The following is an 18,760-nucleotide window of genomic DNA, read 5'->3' on the forward strand; positions in this document are numbered from 1 at the left end:
TGCCATTAGGGAGGCGGGAAAGGGAGAGGAGGCTGTGCATCAAGTGTGTGTATGTGTGTGTCCATTTGTCTGAGCGCGCTTTACCTCTACCTGTGTGTGAGCATCTGCGAGAGGGGGAAAGGAGTGTGTGTGTCTTTCACTGGCTGTGTGTTCAACTGAAAACAAGTCTGCATGCACATGAAAGCACGGAAGGACAGCGTGTAGCCTTTAACATCGCCCACAATCCCCTGCAGCAAGGTCATGCAAACCGTCAATCGATAGAGATTGAATAAGAGCACAGATCGAGGTGAACAAAAAAAGCAGTAAAGCTCGGGTTGATTTGAACCGTGCCGCCTCACACTGCTGCCGCCGCCGCCGCCAACATTTCAGCTGCATTTCCTCATTAACAGAAGGTTTGCCTTCAGTCAAACCATGCCCATTAAGGTGCCCTTAAACCATCAGTTTACAGACATTAAAGCTCCCGCCACAGGTAGCCACCCCTCTGCATGACACCTCAAGGTAGTAAAAGCCTCGCCTGCACACCAGACATATTAGCCAGTGGAGTGTATTTGCATGACTATTAAGTCACACTCTTCAATGCAAAATTACCGCTTCTGCATAATGCATCCCACTTGTGCCACAATTTCAGCGACAGATGCAAATATTGTCATGTTGGTGGCAAATATTAACCAGAGAGGATCACAGCTCTGCCTGCGGCGATTAGCCTTCTAGCATCAAATTAAGCCACCTGCATGTGCCTTTTTCATTCATTCATTCATTCATCTCCAGCATGATGAGTTTGTGAGCGTGTGTGTGCGGATGGATGACAGAGAGGCTATTCATGCTCTCCCCCTTCTTGCATCTCTATAATAGCCGGTGATAATATTGTTTATAGGAGGGGCAGCTGTTCCCCCTATGACAGCTCCTCTTTTTACTGTTATTAACCACACACACACACACACACACACACACACACACACACATAGTGAGGCCGCCTGACTGCAGCGTCTTTACATCTCCTCCTCATTCTCTGAAATGATAATTGGGGAGAATCCTTGGCTATTGTCTCAAGTGCATTACATCATGCCAGCCTCTCAGTCTGCATCCCGCCCCCCCTTTAACTCTCTCCTCTGTCTCTCCACTGTGACAGCCGGCTGTGTTTCTCTCCCCTGCAGAGAGCCTCGCAATGTCAACCACACACACCGAACGTATAGCTCATATACACCGCGTATCCATCCTCCATCCTCACCCCCCCCCCCCCCCCTCTCCATCAGCACCCAGAGTTGAGGATGTGAAGAGGGCACCGTGGAAAATCACCTTGAGCCTGCAGGAGCGGGGCAATGTAGGTCACCGCAACAGTGTGTGTGCATACTCACATTTTAGTCCTTCTACTATGAGTGCAGGCTCTGGCAGCGGATCAATGACAACTGCAGTCTCTGCGAGCTATACCATCAAGCGAGCGGACAATCCTAGGAGGCTTCTTCAGTGCAAACAAGCAGCGACGCCGAGGATCCGATCGGGAAGGTGCGGCTGCTCCCCGCCGCTGGCATTGTCCAAAAGCAAAAGAGCAGGAATAATCGCCAAATTAGCCGCGTCGGGTAATGACATTTGATTTCCGGGGCTGTACACACACCGGCGGAGAAATTATGGCATGTTACAAATTCTGCTGTGATAAGCGGAGCTGGAAAAGACCATTGTCGGAGCTGGCGGAGGGGAGGCGTGTGGAGTCTTAAAGTTGCAGCTGTGCAATTCTTCCCCCTTCTGTGTGTGTGTGTGTGTGTGTGTGTGGACCTCTCATAATAATAATAATAATGCTAATAATAAAATAATATTATCATAACTTATATTTTCTATAATTTATCCCAATTTTATTCTATAATATATATTGTTTAAAAAAATACAACAGTGACTGTGTCCTCCTGAGACCTCAGCTTCCGTTTGGTATACATCTTTAATGTCTCCATCAGTAAGACCTGAGAAATATGAAAAACTAAACACTGTCTTTGAACAGGAAGTAGTTTTGGACAAACAAAAAAAAGTCCTCATATGGGGACGCTGGGTTTAACTTAACAGTCACAAGTGTGTTATGAAGCAGGCTATACAACTGAAACCCTGAATATTGTTGGGCAAAAACTAAATTACAAATAATGCAACAAATCTAAAAGTCATGTGATTTTTTTCATTTAAACGCTGAATGAATTTTCAACACATTCTCACTCTGACCTCGTCACATATCGATGTTTGGTCATGGATTTTCCACGTCCACATATGACGTGAAAGGTACCCTAGGCAACAAAAACACCTGGTTGGGTTTAGGCAACAAAAACACCTGGTTGGGTTTAGGCAACAAAAACACCTGGTTGGGTTTAAGCAACAAAAACACCTGGTTGGGTTTAGGCAACAAAACACCTGGTTGGGTTTAGGCAACAAAACACCTGGTTGGGTTTAGGCAACAAAAACACCTGGTTGGGTTTAAGCTACAAAAACACCTGAGTGGGTTTAGGCAACAAAACACCTGGTTGGGTTTAAGCAACAAAAACACCTGGTTGGGTTTAGGCAACAAAAACACCTGGTTGGGTTTAAGCAACAAAAACACCTGGTTGGGTTTAGGCAACAAAACACCTGGTTGGGTTTAGGCAACAAAAACACCTGGTTGGGTTTAAGCAACAAAAACACCTGGTTGGGTTTAGGCAACAAAAACACCTGGTTGAGTTTAAGCAACAAAAACACCTGGTTGGGTTTAGGCAACAAAAATACCTGGTTGGGTTTAAGCAACAAAAACACCTGGTTGGGTTTACGCAACAAAAACACTTGGTTGGCTTTAGGCAACAAAAACACCTGGTTGGGTTTAAGCAACAAAAACACCTGGTTGGGTTTAGGCAACAAAACACCTGGTTGGATTTAGGCAACAAAAACACCTGGTTGGGTTTAGGCAACAAAAACACCTGGTTGGCTTTAAGCAACAAAAACACCTGGTTGGGTTTAAGCAACAAAAACACCTGGTTGGGTTTAGGCAACAAAACACCTGGTTGGCTTTAAGCAACAAAAACACCTGGTTGGGTTTAGGCAACAAAAACACCTGGTTGGCTTTAAGCAACAAAAACACCTGGTTGGGTTTAGGCAACAAAAACACCTGGTTGGCTTTAAGCAACAAAAACACCTGGTTGGGTTTAAGCAACAAAAACACCTGGTTGGGTTTAGGCAACAAAACACCTGGTTGGCTTTAAGCAACAAAAACACCTGGTTGGGTTTAGGCAACAAAAACACCTGGTTGGCTTTAAGCAACAAAAACACCTGGTTGGGTTTAAGCAACAAAACCACCTGGTTGGGTTTAGGCAACAAAACCACCTGGTTGGGTTTAGGCAACAAAAACACCTGGTTGGCTTTAGGCAAAAAAAGTATGTGTTTGGCTTTAGGAAAAGAGAAAAGGGTTTGGCTTTAGAAAACTTTAGGATGTGACCATCGGTCTCTCGGGTGAAATGTTTGTTCTTTTTCCAGTGGCTTTTCAGCCCCCAGTTGTGGATGTGTTTTTAGCAATCCGTCAAAGTGTTTCCAGAGGGGACAGTTACATGAAAAGCAGTTGTTTTTCACCTGCTTTTCCAGCAGGGATTGTGCAAACAGAACCATGTATTTTCAGCCACAACATCTTTTCCAAACCATAACCAAGTGGTTTTGTGCCTAAACTTAACCACACATTAACCATAGTGTTGTTGAAGCCACCTTTAGAACCACCAGAGCTTCCCGTGCCTAACAGCTGTGCTACCAACACTGAGCTGTCACCTTGCAATAGACATCAAGCACATGTAGCATCAAGAAATAAAGCTGCTTTTGTTTTCCTTTGTATGACGTAAGAAAAGCTGTGACTCTCCTGCAGTTAAAGCGAGAGATGATTACTCACCTCACACATATTTTCATTCATATTGAGCATTTACACCGCAGCTCTGATTCACTGCATCTACTTCATCTTTTACTTTCTAATTAGACTGTTTTGGCCCATAGGCAATAAAACACTGAAATGTCAGTGAGTCCGTATTAAATGTTGTCCTTAAAAATCTTCCCTGGAAGTTTGTTTAGATTTCTTGTAATTGAAAACATACAAGTCAGTTTGAATGTGCAGAATCTATAATACATATTTTAAACATTGTAATAAACTAAGGAACAAACACTGACATCTTATGATTCTTGATTCTTTTTATATTAAATGAAGTTAAATATTACATTATTTAGTTCCCCAATGGTCACTTTTACAACATGAATGTTTGTTGCAGCAATCGACCCACAGTGAAATATCACCGTATGACTCTGCAGGAGTGTGATCACTGCAAGAATAACACCCTTTTTCTGCTCATCAAATATTAAAGAACTTGAGTAAGTTGTGTCTGGGTGTCACTGAGCTCGGTATTATTTCGATTTATAAGACTCGAGTTTTCTCAAAGAAAGGCATAAATGTTTTAGAGCAGCCTGTCTGCTCCAGGAAGTTAAGTGAATAAATGATTGGGTTCTTATTTCAGAAGTGCAACAGGAAGTGGGCATATTTTAAAAAAGATACAGTTTATCAAGTACAAGTTGGACAAAATTTGTTTTTATCTCTGTTTTACTGCATGTTCCAAGCGCCAGAAAAAAAATGTTGGCATTGCACCTTTCTGCAAAATGCGGATGTGTTACATTTGCACGTTATTGTGTAGCAGACTTGTTATAGCAACACTGTAGTTAATGTGTGGTAAAGGTGAGACACAAAACCACTTAGTTATGGGTCGGAAAATACTATGTTTTGGCTTACAATACACCGTTCTGGGGGCCCAATCCCCGCTGGAAAAGCAGCAATTTATAAGGAAAACAACCTGCATGGTGCCATCCCCGCTAGAAAACCTGACAGGTTCCTAAAAAAAACACACACACATTTGGGGCTGAAAATCCACAGGAAAAACAGCAACAGGTCCTTAAAAAACAACCATATTGTAAAGCTAAAAATTGCTGCAAAAACAGTCAAGGGTTACTGAAAAACACCCATGTTTTAAGGCTAAAAATCTGCTGCAAAAACAGCAACAGGTCACTGGAAGACACCCACATTTTGAAGCTAAAAATCCACTGGAAAACAGCCACTGGTCACTAAAAATTAACTTTGGTTCAAAACTTAAAAAGCCGCTGGCAAAGCAGCCACGGGTCACTGACAAACATCCACATTTGGGGGCCCAAAATCTGCTGGAAAAACTGCAACGTGTCGTTAAAAAAGACCTATATTTTAAGGCTGAAAAACTGCTGGAAAAACAGCCACGGGTCATTAAAAAACAACCAAAATTGGAGGCTAAAAAAAAGCTGCTGGCAAAACAGCCATTGGTCACTAAAAAACACCCATATTTTAAAGCTAAAAATTGCTGCAAAAAAGCCATGGGTTACTGAAATACACCCATGTTTTAAGGCTAAAAATCCAGTGGAAAAACAGCAACAGGTCACTGGAAAACACCCACATTTTGAAGCTAAAAATCCACTGAAAAACAGCCACATTTGGGGGCCCAAAATCCACTGGAAAAACAGCAAGGGTCCTTAAAAAAGACCTATATTTTAAGGCTGAAAAGCTGCTGGATAAACAGTCACGGGTCACTAAAAAACAACCACATTTGAAGGCTAAAAAAAGCCGCTGGCAAAACAGCCATTGGTCACTAAAAACACCCAAATTTTAAAGCTAAAAATTGCTGCAAAAACAGTCATGGGTTACTGAAAAACACCCATGTTTTAAGGCTAAAAATCCGCTGCAAAAACAGCAACAGGTCACTGGAAAACACCCACATTTTGAAGCTAAAAATCCACTGAAAAACAGCCACTGGTCACTAAAAATTAACCTTGGTGTGAAGCTAAAAAAAGACGCGGGCAAAACAGCCATGGGCCACTGAAAAACATGCACATTTGGGGGCCAAAAATCCACTGGGAAAAACAGCAACGGGTCGTTAAAAAAGACCTATATTTTAAGGCTGAAAAGCTGCTGGAAAAACAGCCATTGGTCACTAAAAAACAACCACAATTGAAGGCTAAAAAAGCTGCTGGCAAAACAGTCATTGGTCACTAAAAAACACCCAAATTTTGAAGCTAAAAATTGCTGCAAAAAAAGCCATGGGTTACTGAAATACACCCATGTTTTAAGGCTAAAAATCTGCTGGAAAAACAGCAACAGGTCACTGGAAAACACCCACATTTTGAAGCTAAAAATCCACTGGAAAACAGCCACATTTGGGGGCCCAAAATCCGCTGGAAAAACAGCAAGGGTCCTTAAAAAAGACCAATATTTTAAGGCTGAAAAGCTGCTGGATAAACAGCCAAGGGTCACTAAAAACAACCACAATTGAAGGCTAAAAAAAGCCGCTGGCAAAACAGCCATTGGTCACTAAAAAACACCCAAATTTTAAAGCTAAAAATTAAAAAGCTTAAAACACCCATGTTTTAAGGCTAAAAATCTGCTGGAAAAACAGCAACAGGTCACTGGAAGACACCCACATTTTGAAGCTAAAAATCCACTGGAAAACAGCCACTGGTCACTAAAAATTAACCTTGGTTCGAAACTTAAAAAGCTGCTGGCAAAGCAGCCACGGGTCACTGAGAAACATCCCAACAAAGACCAAACAAGAACTTAACGCAAAGGCCAAGTGTTGCTTTCACCTCCTCAAATATGAGAAGTCACTGTTTCATTCAGTTTCATATCACTGTAAACTGAATATTCTTGTGTTTTGGACTTTTGGTCAGACAAAACAAGCAACTTGAAAACATCACTCCGTGCTTACAGATCGGGCGTTTGTCACTATTTCATCACATTTCAATTCAAATTTTTATTACATATTTTGTGATCATTGAAGCTTGATTAAAAGACCCAATGTCTCTCTTTCATCTGCCTCTGAGCACCTCTGTCTGTCCCCCTGTCCTCCGTCTGTCTCGGCTGCAGCACTGAGGACTCGTGACAAACTGTTGCCTGTAAACTGACCAGCGATTGATGTCACTGTCCATGGTGCTGAATGCTGTATGCTTTGTGTATGTGCTGCTCACTGAGGAAGGTGTGTTGAAAGTATTAACATTACACCAGTGCAGCCAGCTGTTTTGTGCCGCAACACAGGAACATTACATTTGTTACTTGGACTACTGTCGCAGGAATCTACTCCCCCCCCCCCCCCCCCCTTCCACTCTGTTGGATGTATGTTCCTGCTGCCTGCCATCGGCTGAGATACTTAATTAACACACATTATGCACTAGTTTGGTGTTTCCTGTTTCGTTCCTCTCTTTAGCAGGGACTGAATCCCACCTGGGAACAAGCTCTCAGATGCCTCTTCTCTGTGTTGCAGTTCCAGCTCAGTTCCCCCTGTTCTTTTCCTCTTGTCTGATAAATTACCAAAACAAATGCGATGCTAAGTGGTGAAGTGGAGTGCTGGCTCTCCTCTCAAGTGAGAAAATACTCTGCTAGCGGGCTATAAAGTCTGTTTGAAGACACTGGGTCGGCACTGACACACCCAGAACTTGACGCTAAGGGCAGTGGGACCGCTGACATTTTCCAGGATGAAGCAGTGAATGGTGACTAATTCTGGTGTTTTTTGTTTTTTTTTAACAGATTTGGTTTCTTTTATGTAAGGATTAATGAAAGACACAAAGGATGGGCTGGTGTAAAAATATCCAACTGGTTTGATATTAAGCCAAACACTTGACCAAACCGTTACACCGAATTTAACCACTAAGTGTCTAGGGCTGTTTTTTTTAGGTTTTTGGAAAAAAGGAGGCATCGTATAGATCAGTGGTCTCCAACTGGTGGGTTGTAGTTCAACAGTAGATCATTACATTTGTAAAAAACACACTATATTTTTAAATTACAGTGATATTCCAACACAGAACTTTTATTATGAAGTGCTGTTTCCTGCAGTAGATTGAGTGACTAACGGAAAGCTTCTTGACAGAGACAGCAAACTAGCATGAAGACATGGCCGAACACAAGTATGACACTGAATGTATTAAACTCTGCGGACCGTGAACTAATGACTACGGAGAAATCTGGACCCCGTGGAGGGACCAGTTGGGAACCACTGGTATAGATAGTTCCTCATTTCTACTTTATGAATCAGCTGGTCCTCGTCCACTGCAATGCTTTCAACGTAAAAGAAACGGGGCATCCAACAGAAGTTCACCTCAAAACAGTGCGCCCCATCGCTTGCGGCCAGTTAGCACACCTCTTTTGTCATCTTCAAAACCAAATGTTTCCATACTGGTACAGTTTTAGTTTTCTTGAGAGAATGACTCTCCCATGTCTCGTCTCGTATCATCACCCCCAAAAAACACATGGACTGTCTGGTAAACAAACACAATGTCCGCCTTTACTGAAATTGGATCTCCTTCATGTTGCCGGCCTCAGCTAATGGCCTGTCAGACGCTGGTGGCTCCGCTGGTCTGGTTAATTGCAAACATATTATGTTCATCACGTTGTCATATTGCTCATAACTAATGCAATAAAAGTTGGATTTAGCGCAGTGACCCCATCAGCACAGATTGCTGACGTAGGCTCCTTTATATTTGCCAGGACACAGGATGTATGTTTTGGTTAATGTTGCCCAACACCCAATCACAGGTAACTAATCGATTAATACACGTGAAATACAAGAGGCCTCTCCTTGTAGTTCAGTGCTTCATTGACTCTGTGAGCTTTAGCACAACATTTTCAAGTGCTATCCATTTAGAGGTGATGAAATGTTAATGTTTTGTGGTGTAAATGTCTTTTATTTTCTTTTTGGTTGGCTTAGATGACAGACAACCAGCTGGCCACGTTAACGTGCAGAAGCATAGTGCCCACTGCCCACCCTCCAGTCTCAACTGGGTTGCTAACATTAGCCTTGGCTGCTGTGCTGCGCACCACCTTCGTCAGGTGGGAGCTAAGCTAGTCTGAGTGGGCGGAAGTTCACTGTGTAGATCAGCCTCTCATTGGGCGGAACGAGCCAACCGCTTAAGTCCCGCCCTACCAACCGTTTTCAGCACGTCCTTTACTAACTTTTGCGGTGTTTGATCTTGCGGGGATGTAGCCATTTTTCTGCCATGGTTCGCGTCCTGTAGGTGATATTTTTGTGGGCGTGTTACACCAAAACCTGTTTCCCCCTGGCAATATTTTTGCAAGCGCACCGTTGCTGTGGCACCGCCCAGAACAATTGTGATTGGTTGAAAGAAATACAAGCAGCCGGGGCATTTTTTTCTCCAATCTTAAAGTGAGAGTCGGCCCAGCCAGACCTTTCTTTTCTTGAGAAAGGTCTGGTGAGCGAGACTAGAGCTAAGTTAGCTAACCGAGCTACTTATTTGTGATGACTGCTGGTAACACCGTCCTGGTGGTGGGAAAACCCCTTTAGCATTGTAACCTATGTTAGCACCACTAGCCATGCTGACACTGCTAACGATGCTAACAGAGATAACAGTGATGCTAAAGGGGGATTGCTACTCAACATTGAGTCGCTTCCTACTGAGACCACCTGGGGGGACACCGGAGGGTGGGCACAATGTTTTTACAGCAATGTTGTTGGGTCGGGACAGCATTACCAGCAGTGATTGCCGAATGCCGAGCTGGTGCACAGTGCTGAGCAGCCAAAGCTAGCTCACCAGCTACCAGCTAGCTGTTTGTCTGTCTCCCCCCATATTCAGGTGGTGCGCAGAGCAGTAAACTGAAGAGTAGCAGAGCTGACATGTAGATCAACATTCATAATCGGTCAAAAATACCCTCTAGCAGTTGACTGGTTGACATCCTAAGCCAGAACATGTCATAATGCCAGTTCAGCCACTTCATAAAATCAAACTGGTTTAGGCTCATACACCGGACTGGACCAACAAAACGCCCTGATTTTTCCTCATGAATATGACAGTGACAATAACCTCATTTTAACTGCCTGTTTATAATGCAGCTGGGTGCTCCTTTACCATCCCACCCACTATACTGACCTACAGTGTGCCTGCTCTGCTACTACAGTGTCATATCGCTCCTGACGTTCCATATTAATTTCCCTGGAGGAGTCAGTATGAGCCTTTGCATATGAATGGCTGTAACGCAGCCAGGTGATGAAAGCCCACTCATATCTGAACGCCTCGAGGCTAAAAAGTCACTCATATTGACTGGTTTGTCTCAGAGACAGCCGAACCAGCAAAGCTTGAATGTGGGATTTGTACAGTGGATCTTTTGACTGCTCCATCAGTGGAAATTATTCTAAAACGGGTGCCAGTTAAAAGGCAATGATCAAAGCGATAAAGGAATCAAGAGGAAGCTATAAAAAGACACCTATAAAAAGAAAAAGAGACCTGTGACACTGCTCAAACCCAATCCTCCTCCTCCTCGCAGCTCGACACGCTAAATGTGTGAATGTCATTACAGCGAGTCACCCTCCCCCCTTTCGTCATGCAAATGGCCCTCTTTTCATGCGCGGGGTTAGCGCATGCAAATCTCACATCAAAATCTCAATGATCTCAAAAGGCTAAGCGGTTGAGCTCCTCTCGGCCAATTAAAAAGACACACACACTCACTCACCGGGCTACAGAGATGCTGATGCAAGTGTTTGCCCAGGATGATGGAGGGACTTTGCGCGGCGGCTAATATTAATGAATAAATGTTAATGTAAACAGCCGTCCATATGATGTGACAGCTGAGAAAATGCTCCCGTGAACTCGAGGGAGAGCTGCCTGGCAGGACGCCACCGCCTCTCCAGGTTGTTTCACAGAAGATCAAAGAAAATGTGTATTATCATGGCTGACATTTTCCACATCTGTTAACATGCTTTTGGCAGGCAGCCCTGTTTGAAAGTCCATCATCTCAGCCTCCGTTCCTCCTGCCCTGCGGAGGATAAAAAAAAAAAGGCCTCCTACCCCAAAAAACACACATGGGCATATATCAGCCCCGGCCTGCACAGAAACAGAGCTGCCAGAGGCCTGCTATCTGTACGACTTTCTTGAACCTGTGTTTTTAAGGCCTGACTGGAATCATAAATGAAGCAGGCTGCCAACCTCTCGCCGCTTGATACAGCGATAACAGAGATGAGCTTGGGCCGGGGTGAGAGAAGCATTAGAGAGACAGAACTGAGAGGGATTACAGGTGTCTGGACTCCTGTAAATCTTTTTATCTGTCGGGCCCACCCCCTGAGAAAGCAATGTTATTGCACCTTGACACACGTCTCCTCCGTCTGTCAGCGTGAAACACACAAGTCATATCCTCACGTTAAACAGTGTTAATGGTCTATTTTAAAGCTCTGGGATAGTGAGGTTCAGGGCTGAATTGGAAACACCTCTTAACTGGTTAAAGTGCTTCTTATTACCTCTGTCAAGGAGGTTATGTTTTCAGTTTGGCTTGTTTGTCTGTAGGATTACAGTAAAACTACTGGCCAGATTTCCCTGAAACTTGGTGGAGAGGAGCATCATGAGCCAAATAGGCACCCATTAAGTTTTAGAGCAGATACAAATCATAGGGTTAGGGTTAGGGTTAGGGTTAATGATTTTTTTACTGCCATTAACAGCAGTAACAAAGTAATATGACATGTTATGAACAGGATTTCAGTAATGTTATTACATTTACAATGTCATGTAACACATTACCTCCCAAAACTGACTCCACTTCTGACCACCAGACAAAACCTCCCTCAATGGTTGTTGTGTGTTGTCATGTCATTATATGCTACATTATAGAGGGGTGCCAGTGACTGTGTGTGTTATCATGTCCAGTGTGTTTCTGTTCAGACACCTACACAGTATCCTGTTCTGCATTTGCATCCTAAAGCTGCTTGAAAGCAGCGTGGATTGGTAACTGGCCTCCTGATTGTTTTTTCCTTATCCTGGTGATCAGCACATCTGGGTGATGTAAGTACAGTCAGGTCCATAAATATTTGGACATTGACACAATTTTCAGCATTCCAGCTCTGTACAACACCACAATGGATTTGAAATGAAACAATCAAGATGTGCTTTAAGTGCAGACTCTGAGCTTTAATTTGAGGGTATTTACATCCAAATCAGGTGAACGGTGTAGGAATTACAACACATTTTATATGTGCCTTCCACCTTTTTAAAGGACCAAAAGTAATTGGACAAACTAACATAATCATAAATCAAATTGTCACTTTTTAATACTTTGTTGCAAATCCTTTGCAGTCAATGACTGCCTGAAGTCTCGAACCCATGTAAATACCCTCAAATTAAAGCTCAGATTCTGCACTTAAAGCACATCTTGATTGTTTCATTTCAAATCCATTGTGGTGTTGTACAGAGCTGGAATGCTGAAAATTGTGTTAATGTCCAAATATTTATGGACCTGACTGTATATGTCGGATGTTTCCATTCACATCCCCGACAATTGCAGAGCAACGTCGGCACACTGTCCCGTTCTGATAACGCTCTCTACACCGGCAGCCGGCAGGTGGATCTTCCAGCTTCGGTGTATTCATTTGCGTTCACCAGTGACTTGATCGCACACCATTTAATTTGTTGTGCTAACCTCAGCATTATTTATTTATTGTGTTTCATATCATAGGCCCACAAATATTCATCCACATCTCAGAATTATCAGATTTTGATCCACCGCCTGACCCTTAGGGCTGCCCTCTAATAGTTGACCAAACGTTAGTCGACAAGAAAGGTCATTCCTCTGCAAGCTTTCATTGGTTGCTTAGTGAAACTCTATTAGTAGCTGTGCCTTGTCAAAATAAATCGAAACCTATATGACTGGACCATGTGGGAATTTAATTTGAAAGGACCGACACAGGAAGTGTCCACGCTCAGCAGTCAGACAGGAGTCAGGTTAATTTCCAGGGCTGGTACCTGCGGTTATTCCACAGGCTAGTTAATAACATGTCGGGCAGGAAATCCAAAGTGTGGGATCATTTTGAGAAGGTGAAGGACGAACCCAAGGTGATATGTAAACTCATCTTCATTGGTCGACTACAAACATGACGTATCATCTGAAACATGGAAGTAGCTACATGCCCATTAGCCCACAGCGTCATTAACAGGCGGCTCGCTCAGTGTGTGACGTGCACTTGTAGATAAAATATAGGCCTATATTAATGAAGGTTCATTAGTACGGTTTTGTATTTCTCTGTAATGTAGCACAGTGTTAACAATGTTACTGATACTATTCTTTCTCACACCTTCAACTCAAACCACCAAAATATATCATTTAATACTTAAATTAATATCGTAAACATGCAGGCGACTAATGGCCCTAAATGACAACTACTGGTCGACGAGGAAAATTCTTACTCAGGGACAGCCCTAACAACTATCTACCCCGTGACTCACAAAGTACTGCTGAGGAAAAACGAACTCATGGAGAGCTTCATCTGTGCTGCATTCATGGACCCACAAAAACATCTGAATTTAGAGAGGGACACAGAATGACACACAGGGACACGCACATTTTAAGAAAAAAAAATGATAAAGTTTTTTATTATCTGGAATTTAGTATGTGGAATATTTGGAAAAATGTTGATAAATTAAAAATAAAAGTTACTTCCTGTTGCAAAATGACTTCTACTCATCTCTTTAAGTCTGTTAATCTGACAAATGTACTGTAACATCTGACATCGCCATATTTCCTCACAGCCTCCAATGATTCATGCCGCATTAAGACCTGACCTGTGCTCTCTGCTGTATAACATCTCGTGCCATAACAATTATTACACCACGACCATATGCTCCCTGTTTCTTGACAGGTTATGGTATTCATCTCATTAGCATTCGCCGTTTATCTAAATGGGAGAGAGCGAAGTTACGGCCATGTTCACATTTCCATTTACTACCCTCATGAGTGGCCTTTGATGTTTTATGACAAACACTCTTCGTGCTGGGGACAATATAGGAAAATGTGTCTCACAGGGACGTTAACCTGTTGGAATAAAGAGAGGACAGGCTGGGTGGGGGAGTATCTGAGGATAAATGGGCTGCTGAAGAAGCAGGTGAAGTCTCAGCAAGGCTGTATAGGTGCAGCTTGTATCTGTGCGTGAGTGGAGGTTTGTTTCTGCACGGGCAAGGATGAGTGAAAGTCAAGTGTTTGAGTCACTGAAATAATATGTGAAAGAAGAAAGTGGAGAGAGCAGGGAAGGAAGAATGAAAGTAAAGAAACTTCACAGGGAGAAAGGAAATGAGAGGGAGAGCTGGCAGTCAGAGTTAACTAAAGCTTCAGCATTAGATGAGGCCTGTTTGTAGAGCTCAAACATTTAACACAACCCTAACAGACGTAACCATTCTCCTTCAACCAACCTGTACATTTCATTCATTTATCCACCTCTAAAAACCTCTCTGCACCCCTCTCGACCCCAACACTGACGGATCTTTGTCCTCATCCACAGGCCTATACTCAGATGAAAATTGTCACATCTCAGGACTAATGTGTGTATTCAAAGAGGAAAGAGTTTTTGCTCCAAGACACAGCGTGAGCAGGAGTGTGAATGTGTGTTTGTAAAATAAGAAACCACCTGATCTGGTGAAGCAATGGATGAATCATTACTATTCATGAATGACTTTATTAAAGCTCCATTAACATGCTGCATAGCGAAATCTAAAACAGCTTTTATTTGGCTGAACGTCAGCGTGCTAACGTGCTCACAGTCACAAAAATATAAAGTCTAGCTGCAGCTGATGTAAATGTTTTTAATTTGTCAAGTACAGCCAGTAATAGAGGACAGTGATGCATGGTACACACACATTTACACTCCCACCAGTCACTTAGAAGAAAGAAATTAAAGGAACACTCCCCCCCCCCCCCAAATGATCTTTTGTGTGTCACTAGTCACCCCGTGTTGTGTAGAGTGTGTAAAGAAAACTTTGTTTTTCTCACATGCTACCATGGTGAACGAAGAATCCAAAAACAGAAAAATCTTGATGACTTGAAGACATAGGGGTCCATGTTCAACAACAGCAAAACTACAGCAATCTGCTTTCAAACTCTCACACAACTCGTGAAGTGGAAACCAAGTCTCATTTATCCAGTTGTATGCTCAGTACTTATCTATTCTCTCTTCACAGCCAGACTCCATTGACAAAAAACAGCCATTTTAAAACAGCTAAACATGGGAGCTGCTGGTCTACCACTTCCTTGATCCGTATTTTGTTTGTGTTATTGTGTGACTTTGGTGAATCTGAACTAACCCTCTGAAACACCAGAGTCACACAAACTACAAACTAACCGACTGATCGAGGCAGCAGTAGACCAGCAATTATTAGTTTTGTCAATGGAGTCTGGCTTTGAAGAGAGCATAGATAAGTTTCTCTTTCCTTTCAGATTCCTGTCTGTTTGCGAAGTACTGAGGGTGTGACTGGATAAATGAGAGCTGGATTATACTGCACGAGTTGTGTGAAAGTTTATAAACAGATGTTCTGATATCTAGTTAAGCTGTTGTTAAATGCAGCCTCCTATGTATTAAATTCATGGACAAAGACTATTAAGAGCTTTATAACCCAATTAAAGGATCTTAAAGCCGCTACACGGAACTTTTAACTGGATATGCAAAAGTCTCTCGTTTCTGCTGATGTCTGTGCATGACCTACAACAGCAAATGAGACCATCGGTGTGAAGATAAGCTATTTCTATATAGTGTATATCCATACCTTTAGGAAACTGTCTCTGGGTCCGCCCCAGGTCGCTTCCAGGACGAAACGATTTACGGCACTCAGACGGCACCACCACTTACCTAGCTGCTTACATTTATAGCGACTCTTATAAATCGTTGCTATTCCTCCTCCTCGACCCGACGTCCACAGGGAGTTAAAATAGCAGCAATCATCGGGTAAAAGTTCTGTGAAAGCACTGGACTCACCAACAGTCAGCCACGTCTCAGTCACACAGAGAAAATCCAGTCCTCGGGAAGTCAGGAAATCCTTCAGGATAAACGTTTTGTTTGCTAGAGATCTAGCATTTACCAGCCCAATCCTGGCAGGAGCCGGTGGGTCCACGGCGTTAGCTGTCCGGGGAGCCACACACAGAGGCCGCAGGTTGTGCAGATTCACCCCGCGCCAGCGGTGACGAGGAGAGCAGGGGCCGCGGGACTGGAACACCTCATCTGGGCTGACAACAGGTACCAGCCAGGTGTCGACAGGGTCCAGCGAGTGCCGAGAAATAAAGAGGCGAGGCACCGCTCCATACTCAGTCCAAGAAGCTGTGGAAGTGCTCGCCAAACAGGCCTTCAGCCTTACCAGCCAATCGCTGCGTTTACCCCGGCTTACGCCAGAGAGGTGGAGCTGGGGCGCGGCAGAGGTGAGCTGGGATCCCCGATAGGAGCGGGGGCAAAGTTTTCCCGTCTTGTTGTTTCATTCATCCCCAAAACAAACATGTGCGCGAGCCAGGTAAGCGTCTTTACGACAATACGCGCTAGAGCTCATGGGAAATGTAGGCTTCATTCCGGCAAAACACTACCGCTTTTGTCCACAGGGTCGCCAAAATCAACTCAAAATGAAAGTTCCTTGTAGGGGCTTTAAAATCAATTCTGAAGCACACAGGAAGTCACTGCAGAGACTTTAAAATTGGTGTAATGTGTGCTCTCTCTCTGGTCCTTGTCAGCACACGAGCCTACGCTTCGAAACCCTCCATAAACTCAATACACACACCGTGAGAGTGGCAGCAACCACACGCTGCATAGGCGGAAAAAACCTTGCCGCACTCCACCTATGTGAAGTTTCGTGGCTGGGTCTCATGTATGTCAGCTGTCAGCCTACAACTTGATTTCTTCAGTGGTCAATCCCCCAAAATAAAAGTTGCGTATTTTGAACATTAATGTACAGTGTGCTTTGTTAAGTTCTGGAAACCAGCTTTAAAAGATGTAGGAAAAGTTTAGTATCTTCAACAACCTTTCACTGGTTCTTAGTGCCTCCAAAGGCCAATCTTACTGTAGAAAAACATTACAGTATCTGTTTGAAGGCTCAGTGAAAAGGGAAGAAAGATACTTTTTCCTTGTTGAAACCTCGCTGGAGACTGTCCAAAACTTCACTGTGAACTCTTGAGCCTTTAACCCTGCATGATTCTTTTTTCCTTCTGACATCTTCTTTATGTCTCTGTCTTTATGAGACGAACGGGGAAATCCACCCAGTCTGACGGCATGGAAATGATAGCATCAGAAAATTCAGCTCAGACCTCGGCGAGGCCACGTGTCAGAGGTCAGCATCAGAGCTCCGAGGCCACATATGCTGCTCTCATCATACCTCGCACGGACAGAAAGACAAGCACGGCTGCTGTAGCCATTAAGTATTAATCGAGTGTGCTCCTCCGCAATTTGAAATCCAATTGACTTTTTGTAGCGGGGTGGCAGAGAGAGGGAGACGGAGGCAGCGCTGGCAGTTGGGAGAGATAGCTTCGCCTTGAACTGCAGCAGAGATCAGTGGAGCTCTGAGACGACAGCAACCCCTGGCGTGATGTAGTGTTCGCCGGGAGCAATTACAGTCTCATATGCCACCGCATTTCTGCTCAAACTCTTATCTATTTTTAATGCTGCTGGGCTTTTGACGTTGATACATCGTGTTGATGTGATGAAGTTACTGTTCATATCTACAGACGCGCCACAGAAGATGCTGTGAACCATGCAGGGAGCGGCTGTATATCAGAAAAGGAGAGGGCTTTAAATAATCTTTCAAATGGAATAAAAAAGAGCAAACAAGAGTAAGATTCATATGCTGCTGCTGAATCTGTGGCCCTGTCGCCAACTCTGCCAGACAAGGTACCACAGGTGCATCAGTCCAAACAAAAGGTATTTTATTAAAACCATCTCTTTGACACTTCATTATAGAACACATGTTGGTATACTAGATTTCTATAGAGCATCCTGATTTATTTTGAAAGGCATTAGCATAAATATGGAGTAAATAAAACTGGTAGCAGGAAAAAAGAAACATATTAAAAAAATCGATAAAGCATAGTATCGCGATATTTTGCATGGTGATATTGTATCGATACACGGACCCCAAGTATCTGTCTTCTATACATTATTAGTTTCTGCAAATACACATCTAAATACAACTTTTGGTGCTAGAATAGTAAAATTAGGGGTGACCCCAAATAGTCGATGATTCGGTGATTCGATTTGGAGAAGTCTGATTCGAATCGTCGAATCGCCGTCGAATCGTCGCAAAATGTGAAACAAGACCGTACCATTCTGACTATATGGGGGTGCTCACTGCTGCTGAACATCTTGATTTGACATAGAATGTATTTGTTTTCTAGTAATGCATGATATATAGCCTAGTTTGATACAAACATCAGCCTAATTTTTGTTAATAAAAAATTGAAAATGACGCGTGCGTTTAATCAGTAGGCATAATCATTACTACGCATGAATAAATCACCCAGTTGCTCGATCCAAATAAGCTGAGGTGAGTGAGTGCGCTGCAGGACCATCAGAGCAGCATCGAGGCCTACGGTGATTTCAAGTTAAAGTTAAAGTCCCACTGATTGCCACACACCTGAGTGTGTGCAATTTGTTCTCCACATTTGACCCATCCCCTGAGGGAGCGGTGAGCAGCAGCGGTGCTGCGCTCGGGAATCATGTGGTGATGATTTACGGTGGCGGAGCGCATAAACAAACACTTTGGAGCAGTAGTGGCGCCAGGATTTTGATTGTGGGTGGGCCTACAGAAAACTGGATGGGCCAGTTAAAATAAGCAAAAAACGGGTTCCCCTTTATCTCCGTTTCAGCGCTTTTCTGCGGCATTGAGGACGCCGCCGCCAGTGCACTGGTGTGGCTCCCTTGTGCTGCTGTCCTCAGCTCAGTGCTGAAGTTTGGAGGAGGTATGTGCTCTCAAATCAAACTTTTTTGAA

The 18,760-nt window shown here is 43.5% G+C and overlaps 1 protein-coding gene across 5 annotated transcripts in view; it reads right to left on the reverse strand.

Annotated features, from left to right (window-relative positions):
- Window positions 1–1,689, reverse strand: part of ppfia2 (PTPRF interacting protein alpha 2) — a 293,105-nt gene extending 291,416 nt beyond the window's left edge. For 3 of the 5 annotated variants that reach the window (XM_078165277.1, XM_078165276.1, XM_033614970.2), the window contains exon 1: window positions 1,356–1,689. The gene's annotated coding sequence lies outside the window, so the exon portion shown is untranslated. The remainder of the gene's footprint in view (window positions 1–1,355) is intronic. The other 2 variants (XM_078165278.1, XM_033614974.2) reach the window with 1 other exon arrangement.
- Window positions 1,690–18,760: the final 17,071 nt, after the last annotated feature.

Source organism: Epinephelus lanceolatus, chromosome 23, assembly GCF_041903045.1.
Source record: "Epinephelus lanceolatus isolate andai-2023 chromosome 23, ASM4190304v1, whole genome shotgun sequence".
NCBI lineage: Eukaryota > Metazoa > Chordata > Actinopteri > Perciformes > Serranidae > Epinephelus > Epinephelus lanceolatus.